This window comes from Antennarius striatus, chromosome 7 (genome assembly GCF_040054535.1).
Source record: "Antennarius striatus isolate MH-2024 chromosome 7, ASM4005453v1, whole genome shotgun sequence".
Lineage (NCBI taxonomy): Eukaryota > Metazoa > Chordata > Actinopteri > Lophiiformes > Antennariidae > Antennarius > Antennarius striatus.
Window position 1 is genome coordinate 24,697,501 of NC_090782.1, and position 10,000 is coordinate 24,707,500.

Genomic DNA, 10,000 nt, shown 5'->3' on the forward strand with positions numbered 1-10,000 from the left:
GGCCAGCGAGGCGCCGGCGGTGCCAGCGGCGAGTAAATCTCCCCTGAGGGAGGGGAGGGTCAGGGGGAAACCGCTGGGGGGGGGGGGGGGCAGTGTGAAGCTCCTCGGTCCTGCCCGTGGGAGATAAGTGTGTCCTCCTCCACTTCACACGGCGGTGGATACGACACAAACGCACAGGATCCAGATTATCTGCTGCAGGAGGTTTACAGGCCTCACATTGCCGGACGGCGCCGCATCGCCACGGCAACGCCACGGCAACGCCAGAGATAGGGTAAAGCTGGCGAGGGGCGGCGGCTGGGGGGAGAATCGGTTTGACTAAGCTGTGAATTTACATGGATAAGCAAAGTTGTTAACCTGAAGAAGAAGAAGGGCAGAGAGGAGCTCATGGGATTCCTCTGTAATGAAATCTAGAGGAGGAAGAGGAGGGAGAGGAGGAAGAGGAGGGAGAGGAGGGAGAGGAGGAAGAGGAATGTGTTCTGCAAAATTCTACAAAAATGGTTAATTTGCAACAAAAAGCAGAAAGCAGAAGGATGAAGAGCGTCAGACGTTCCACTTCCACTTCCTGGATGCTTTCACTTCCAGGAAGTAAAGACAGGAAATGACCGGAAGTGGAGGAAACATTCGATTTCACCCTCAAACGGCTAACGCCGTTAGCTCAGAGGCTACAGAGAGAGAAAAATTCCACCTTAAAAAAGGATCCATGTGATTTAATTTAAATGAATTTGGGATCATTTAAACCTGGATTTTATTTATTTTGATTTATTTTTCATGTTTGATTTGACATTTTTTTTTAAGTTGTAGATTTTTTTTTAACTGAATTTAAATTAATAGAATTTAATTGCAAAATTAGTAAATTAAATTTAGCAGGTTAACTGATCGTTTTTCCTACTTTATGACATGAAAACTTCTAAAAATGAATTTCCAGCTTCCTGAAGAGGCGGAGCAAAGGGGGCGTGTCTACCGGTGTAATCTGATTACTCTGTTGGCTGGTTAAATAAGACATCAGCTCTGTTCAAACAGGCTAACGGCTGAAGCTAACCCCCCACCATCCCCCCCGGGCTGTGTGATCTCAGCAGAGAGTAGGTCTAGTTGCCCCATTTGCCCCCCGGGGGGCAAGTGGGCAGATGATTGTGATGAGCGAGGAGGATGAAGGGGGTGAGTGTGGTGCTGATGGGGGAGGAAATTCCCCCCGAGTCGGCACATTCTCCCCCAGAAACACACACACACCTTTGGTTTGCCTGCGTCGGGGTTGTTTCAGTTTGATGCCGAGGCAGATTTCTTCCTCCTCTTCCTCCTCACACACACACACACACACACACACACACACACACACACACACACACACACACCCCTCCGCCTCACCCCTCTGCCCCCTCACCCCCTGAACCAGGCGCAGTCAGCATCGGCGCGGCGACGCCAATCGATGCTCCGCGCCCCGCTGAGCGTGTCCGCACAAGGCCGAGCGAAGGGCCCCTCCGCAGGGGATTGTGGGAAATCTGATTTATGATGCCCGCCGTTTGCTGACCGGGACGTTTCCTCCCCCTCCTCTCGTCTCCCCCTTTGTCTCTCCATCGCCCCCCCCCATGGATCGGGCCTCGCACAAGAACTTCAAGGAACCAAGAAGAAGAAGAAGCTCTGTCCAGCCTCCTGATTGGTCGGTTAGGGTCAGCTGACGTCCTTGATCAGGAAACATTTTCCACTCAAAGCCTGATGGGAAAACGTAGCGGGAGGAGTTAGGTGCGTTTGTTTTACTCGCCTCCACAACGTGTGTGTGTGTGTGTGTGTGTCTGTGTGTGTGTGTGTGTGTGTGTGTGTGTGTGTGTGTGCGCGTGTGTGTGTGTGTGTGTGTGTGTGTGTGTGTGTGTGTGTGTGTGTGTGTGTGTGCGCGTGTGTGTGTGTGTGTGTGTGTGTGTGTGTGAGCAGCCGGTTCCTCCTGCTGGAGAACACAGTAAATTATAACGTTAAGGCGCTGATGGGGCGGAAGATTAGCCTGCTGGGCTGTTGTGTGTGTGTGTGTGTTGTGTGTGTGTGTGTGTGTGTGTGTGTGTGTGTATGTGTGTGTGTGTGTGTGTGTGTGTGTGTGTATGTGTGTGTGTGTGTGTGTGTGAGCAGTAAAAGCAGCTCCTCAAACAGCAGGAGATGTGCATTAGACTAATTTGTGATTAAACACACCCATGCATGTGATTGGTTGATTTATCGGCTCCGACGGAGGTAATTGGTCGGTTCTAGACATCACAGACTAAGGTGGGCGGGGCCTCTGGGTAATAATTAAGACATTTTTGACATGTCGGTTTACTTTGGTGACTTTCAGAACTCATCTTGTGGAGGATGTGACCCTCAGCATCAGGACCAGAGGAGGCGGTACCAGAATCCGGGTCCATTTCCAGGTGTGAACCGGTTTCACCTGATTGGTCGTTTCCATCGGCGGGGTGTGTGTGTTTGTTTTCATGTCTGCTTTGAGCCTCACTCGTTGTGACATCTCTGTTACCCACAATCCCCAGCGGGAGGAGGCGGCTGTTAGCGATATTCCCTCCGCGGCGCTAGCCCCGTGTTTTAACCAATTAGCTCTCAATTAGCGGAGGAGTAAACACGCCTGGAGGAAGGGGAGGGGCCTCTGGGGGGGATGTGGGCGGGGCCTCCCTGGGGTCTCGTTTGGGGGGCCGCCGGGTCCCGGGTGTTTGTGTACGGAGGCCCGGGGGGGGGGGGTCAGTCTAAACACACACGAGATGACAACAACACAAGCCGTCGCCGTGGCGATGCCATCGCGAGGCGTTCAGGTGAGCTGGGAGAGACTCACCTGTCGTGTCCCTCGCCTCCTCTGCTGCTCCTCTTCTTCACTCCCTCCTCCTCATCCTCTCATCCACCCCTTCATCCCCCGTTCCCATTCTTCCTCTCATCATCCTCTTTTATCCCCCCTCCCCCCCCTCCTCTCCATCCCCTCCTGGAATCACCTTCATCTTCCTCGCCTTCATCCCTCCTCCTCCTCTCGTTCCTGCTCTCCTTTTATCTTCCTCCTATCCTCTTCACACCTCCACTCATCCCCCCTTTCCATTCTCTCTTCCTCTTCCAGCCTCATCCTCTTCCTCTCTCCTCCTCTTCATCACTCCATCCTCCTCTGATCCCTCTTATCTCCTCCTTCATCACCCTTTCTTCTCCTCTTCACTTCCTCCTCTGGCCTCTGTCCTTCCTCTCCTGCCTCACCCCCCCCCCTCCCTCCACACACACACACACACACACCCTGCTTGTCGCGGGTGATAATCCGTGTCACGGCGGCTGATTGGGGATTAGGACTAGCAGTTTATTCACGGCGGGGAGAATGATGCGGCGCCGGGCGGCGGCGGCTCCCGCGGCAGCCGCTCGCTGCTGAATTAGCAACATGTTTGAATGAGATAAAAGAGTCGGCTTACCCCCACCCCCCCAACACACACACGGACCCCCCCCACCACATAATCCCTATACAGCTGTGAAATGAGCTGGGCAGCACACACACACACACACACACACACACACACACACTCACACACACTCCAAACTAGAAAATCCTCCACAAAGGCAGCACAATCTTCTAAATGTCTGATTTCATTCATTTTTCCCGACCGTACCTGAACGCAGCACGGAAATTTTTGCAGAAGTAAACTTTTTGTAAACGTCACATCCGGATTAGATCCGGATTAGAATCTGGATCTGCATCAGGGTGTGAACCTTAAAATCTAAACTTTATTTTTGTTTTGTTTTTCTTTTTTGGAATTCTCCTGATTTCTTTCAGCTCGGCGGAAAATTTACAAACCCCCGTGACCCCCGAGAGCAGGGAAAAATTAAATAACAGAAAAATGTGAATTTAAAAACCTAAATTTATATTAAATGAGCTTGTTTTTTGAACGGGGGGGGGGGGGGGTGAGGAGGGGTTTGGGTTGACCTCCCAGTGACCTCCAACTGGTCATGTGATCTCTGCCCGGCCACACGGTGGCGCTATCCGGGCTAGACTAACGTCACGTCTGCAGCTGATTGGCTCCTAATTGCCGTCTTTGCTGACTTGTCAGCTGTTGTGTGTGGTTGCCGTTGACTGCAGTCATTATGGGATGCGTTCTGCATCCGGGGTCCGGTCGCGTTCCCGCTGCGGCGGCAGAAATCTGGACAGCCGAGCGTCCGGCTGACGCGTTGTTATATTTTCCTACATGTGATTAAGCTCTAAAAATATCCTCCTCTTCCTCCTCCTCTTCCTCCTCCTCCTCCTCCTCCTCTTCCTCCTCCACACGAGACAGTTTGGTGGTCCATTCTGTTAATGGTTCTGGATTGGATCGTCCCCACCAATAAAACCAGTCGTATATCTCACTTCATTTGCCTCAGAGCCAAGTCAGCAAAATAAAGACCAAATAATAATGTGGAGATTTACATAAGGAGGAGGAGGAGGAGGAGGAGGAGGAGGAGGAGGAGGAGCAGGAAGAGGAGAAGGAGGAAGAGGAGGAGGAGGAGCAGGAGGAGGAGGAAGAGGAGGAAGAGGAGGAGGAAGAGGAGGAGGAAGAGGAAGAGGAGGAGTAATGAAGGGGGAAGAGGAGGAAGAGGAAGATGAGGAGGAGGAGTAATGAAGGGGGAGGAGGAGGAGGAGTAATGAAGGAGGAAGAGGAGGAAGAGGAGGATGAAGAGGAGGGGTAAGTAGGAAGATGAGAAGGAAGAAGAAGAGGAGGAGGAAGAGGAGGAGGAGGAAGAGGAGGAGGAAGAGGAGGAGGAGGAAGAGGAGGAGGAGGAAGAGGAGGAGGAGGCAGAGAAAGAGGATGATGATGAAGAAGATGAAGAGGAGTATCGGCACTCATTTAATCCTGCAGCTTTGAACTGATCATCGATCAATCCGATGGGGTTCGTCGTCTCTACGGGGGGGGCCTGTTGAAAGGGGCGGAGCCTCAACCCATGACGTCCTGAACACCGGATGGAACCAGCTGATTGGTCGCCTCAACAGGAAGTCAGAGAAGCTCCTGGAGTTGATGAGAGGCTTTTATGAAGTGAGGCGTCGATTCAAACCGCCGGACTGGAGATACTAAAAACTTATTGATCGCTCCTCGTAAATCCGATACATCAGCCGTAATCAACCTTCATCACTGAGGAGGAGGAAGAGGAGGAGGAAGAGGAGGAGGAGGAGGAGGAAGAGGAGGAGGAAATGATGACCCCGCTGCTTTTTGACCTGTAACAGGTAGAAATCTGGAGCGGAACCACACCTCCAGGTGGGCGGAGCCTCCACGACTGAAATTTCGGTAGTGGTCTCTCTGCTGCCCCCTAGTGGCCAAAACGCGCAGGAAGTGGTTTTAACTCTTTAAACTCAGTGAGTCGGGTTCGTTTCTGGATCCAGATCGCATGCTGTTTTACCCCGCCCATATCCTCCGCCCCCCCCAGCGTGACCTCGCCGTGCCGCCTCCTCCGTGGCCTTTGGTTAGCGGCGAATCAGCACTTTTCTGCTGATTGGTTTAGCCGGAGTCTCTTAATATCATACTGATGATAATTTCCCTGTGATGCGCTATTTGCACTAATTGTGATGCAGAGAGTGAGTAATGACATGTGACGCCTCCGCTGCCCCGCCCCCTCCCCACCCCCGGCCCCGCCCCCACGCCACCGCCGCTCCTCAACACTTAATATCCTGATTGTCCCAGAGAGACGAAACATGACCAGACCTCCATAAACAACACACACACACACACACACACACACACACACACACACACACACACACACACACACACACAGAAGGGTGGAGAAAAGTCCCAGAATGCTTTGCAGCAATGACAGCTCAGGTAAAAGAAGATTCAATATTTTTATATTTATAAAAATAACCATAAAATTTTGTTATTGATGACATTGATCATAATATCTGATTGATGGAGATAAATTAATATTTGATCATTTCATTGTTTTAGCACATTTTAATACACCTCATCCTGACCTCATCCTGACCTCATCCTGACCTCATCCTGACCTCATCCACACCTCACCCTGACCTCATCCCGACCTCATCCTGACCTCATCCTGACCTCATCCTGACCTCATTCACACCTCATCCTGACCTCATCCTGACCTCATCCTGACCTCATCCTGACCTCATCCTGACCTCATCCACACCTCACCCTGACCTCATCCCGACCTCATCCTGACCTCATCCTGACCTCATTCACACCTCATCCTGACCTCATCCTGACCTCATTCACACCTCATCCATACCTCATCCTGACCTCATCCCGACCTCATCCTGACCTCATCCTGACCTCATCCACACCTCACCCTGACCTCATCCCGACCTCATCCTGACCTCATCCTGACCTCATCCTGACCTCATTCACACCTCACCCTGACCTCATCCCGACCTCATCCTGACCTCATCCTGACCTCATCCTGACCTCATTCACACCTCATCCTGACCTCATCCACACCTCATCCTGACCTCATCAACACCTCATCCACACCTCATCCACACCTCATCCTGACCTCATTCACACCTCATTCACACCTCATCCTGACTTCATCCACACCTCATCAACACCTCATCCACACCTCATCAACACCTCATTCACACCTCATCAACACCTCATCCTGACTTCATCAACACCTCCTTCACACCTCATCCACACCTCATCCTGACTTCATTCACACCTCATCCACACCTCATTCACACCTCATCCCCCTGAACGTGGACTCTCGGTGAGACTTTCCATCCGTCGGACCTCCTCAGGTGTAACCAGATATTTATGCTAATCCCACTTAAGCAGATGAAGCTGCTGTTTGTCCCCGGCGGCTCCACCTTTGAACGGTGAGTCGCTGCACGTCTCCTCTGCACACGCAAACCATTTACATAAGGGTGCATAATTTAAACGCTCTCCTCTTCACGCCTCCCATCCGGCCGCTAAATCCTCCTCCATCCCATCCCGATATCACGATCACAAGACGGTGGATTTCCCCCCTCTTTTATGTGTGATTTGGCTGTGAAATCGATGCTGGGGGGCCCCATCTCCGGCCCCCAGCAGGAGCATTATGATGATAATCAGACGGACGAGTGACTCCGTTTGGTCATACTGTGGATCCCAGTCGCCTTTCTCGATGAATAAATAGAGATTCATATCTGTCAGCGAGGAGGAGAAAATGAGGTGTTTTCTCCTCCCTTCTCTTCCTCTCCTGGGGGGTTAGGGGGGGGGTAACATGAGGAGGGCGAGTCTGAACTGACCCCTAGAACACCAGAACACCAAAAAGAGTATGACGCCCCAAATCAAGTGGAAAACTTGCCCCTCTTCCTCTTCTTCCTCCGTTTTAATTCAGACGGCGTTCCAAGGTGGCGACGACGGCCCACCGGTCCTCAAACCTCACCTGACCCCCCCCCCCCCGCGTTCCCGTCACCGGGTGACCTCCGGCTCTTCGCCCCTCATTTTTAACTTCATTAAAACTTCATTGAAGCCGCTGGGCGGTCACACAAACATCCACGCCATCGCCGCGGCAACGATCAATAATGCTCATAGATCAGGTCAATTACACTCTGGATGGGGGGGGGTGAGATTTGCATATATATAGAGCCCAGTTTAGCCATGCGCTCACGGGACGTCCTGAAACTGCTGTCCTCAGCATGTTGACCCATCAGGGGAGGGGGGGGGGCAGGTAACATGGTTACCATGACAGCAGACACCTGAGGTGTCCAATCGGGGGGCTGATCGTCGTCCAATGAGGGACAAGGTGATAAAAGACAATGTTTTCCAGTTTGGAACTCAACTTCCTGTTTGGCCTCAAGCCCCCCCCCCCCGCCCAACGAGAGGCATCCATAGCAACCGATGCTGCTGCCTAGCAACGATAACCGTTCTGATGCTAGCACTAGCTAAGGTTAGCTAAGGTGATGGTTTGATGGAAAGGAAATTTCAATGTCTCACCGTGTGTGTGTAGGTGTGTGTGTATGTGTGTGTGTGTGTGTAGGTGTGTGTGTGTGTGTGTGTGTGTGTGTGTAGGTGTGTGTGTGTGTGTGTGTGTGTGTGTGTGTGTGTGTACAGTACAGCAGCATCAGGGGCCAATTAGCCGACTAGATTACGTGTCTGATCTCTGTTCCTGTGGGACGGACCAAACCACACTTCAAGGGTGGGGTGGGGGGGGTGTTCGCCGCATGAGACCACACCCACTCCACACTTGTCACCTGATGGCGTCGCTGATGTCATGTGACTGATTTGAATAATTTATGCATCCACAGAGACCCGAGTGAGTTTAGCGACCCTGCGTGTGTGTGTGTGTGTGTGTGTGTGTGTGTGTGTGTGTGTGTGTGTGTGTGTGTGTGTGTGTGTGTGTGTGCGTGCGTGCGTGTGTGTGTGTGTGTGTGTGTCTGTGCTGTGTGTGTGTGTGTGTGTGTGTGTGTGTGTGTGTGTGTGTGCAGCATCATCTTGAGCATCATCCAATGGGATGGGCTGATCCGTCGTTCATCGCCATGACGACTCCCAGAGAGTTTAATGTCTTCCTTCCTTCCTCGTTCCCTCGTCTGGACTCGTCTCACATCCAACATGGAAACAAAGCTGCCAGTAAACTGTCGTCTGATTGGTCGGCGGGGGTCATGTGGTCGCTGTCATGTTGAGGATGTTATCGCTCTCTGGCAGCATCAAGCTAATATTGTCGCCCCGTTAGGAGGTCCTGCTACGCTAAATCTGCGCTAAGGGAGCTGAGGGGATCAGACTTGGGGGGTCGGGGGGGGGAGTCACGGGTTAATGGGTGTGTCTGGGGTTGGCCTTCATCCCCCTCCTCCCCCATCCCCTCCCTTATTCCCTCCCTCCAGGCACGCGGTGGACCCTCCATCCAATCTGTTTCCTTTTGTCACCGACCTGTGATGTGGGGGGGTGGGGGTGGGCGGGGAGGTGGGCAGGGGGGGCTCGTACGCACACACACACACACACAAAAACATGGCATATTACACCGGTGAATTCCCTCCTTCATGCCCATCTCTGTTCACATAGCCGTTAGCCGTTAGCCGTCGTTGTGCGGCTAACGGCTAAATGCTTTAGCTCGAAGGTCGGCAGGTCCATTAGCCGTAGCTGCAGCAAAGGCCAGCCATGATCTGCTAACGCGTAGCGATAAGTTAAAACTGAATTCTGAATGACAGTTAAACTCCGCCCACTGACAAAAGGCTCCGCCTCCCATCTGTCTGCTAGCGCGCAGCAGGAAAATTTAATACGTTAGCTTACGTTGGTAAAAGTGTTGTTTCCCGCTCTTTCTGACTGTCTTGGCGACTCTGCTAGCTTGCAGCTAGCGTGCTAATAATTAGCTAACATAAGTAAAAGTTTAAAAAAAAAAAAGTTTTGGTAAATTTTATAGAACGTCGTCCGGCTTTTGTCAACATATAAATTAATAAAATAAATGCCGAAGAAAGAAATGTGCTCACGGCTACCTAAAAACGGATTAGCGTTAGCACCGCGGTGGCGACTCGACGCACCTCGTCTCTCTGAAGGTTGCCGCTTTGCAACGACAAATCCGAGTCAAGGTCGTCGACGTTCACCTGTCGATGTAGACAGGATGATTAGCTCCGCATCAAACGTGCGTGGCTAGCGCGCGGCTACCACGCCGCCGCGCTAGCCTCCTGCCTGATGCTAATGAAAAGAGAAAAACCTAATTTGATCCCTCTCAGCCCGCCGGTCACGAGTTATTCCCACCGCTCTGATTACTGTTAATCTCATCATATGTCTCTTTCCGCTCGATAAACCCCTCCCCCCCCGCCGCTCGATAAACCCCCCCGCCGCCATCAGCGCACCCCATTTTCACTCAAATCAAATTGTTACCGGACATAACCCGCCCGCACCGCGGTGCGCTGCCGCGCTAATGCAGTTTGTCATAATTAAGTGCTGAGCCTAATTAATTAAATGGTCAGAGGGCTAATCAGTGCTGCCGCCCCAGTGCATGATGGGAAAACAGGGATGAATGGAGGCCGACAGACGGACGTCACCGCTGACGGCTCCACCTGAACGGAACGACAAAGTTAATTGTGGAGACGTCTTCCTCTCCGCGG

General features: G+C 52.1%; 1 long non-coding RNA gene across 1 annotated transcript in view; it reads left to right on the top strand.

Annotated features, from left to right (window-relative positions):
- Positions 1–10,000, top strand: part of LOC137599385 (uncharacterized) — a 16,580-nt gene that overhangs the window by 1,859 nt on the left and 4,721 nt on the right. Inside the window, exons 3-4 of the long non-coding RNA XR_011036806.1 lie at positions 1,605–1,737; positions 2,312–2,387. This is a non-coding gene — a long non-coding RNA (uncharacterized lncRNA). The remainder of the gene's footprint in view (positions 1–1,604; positions 1,738–2,311; positions 2,388–10,000) is intronic.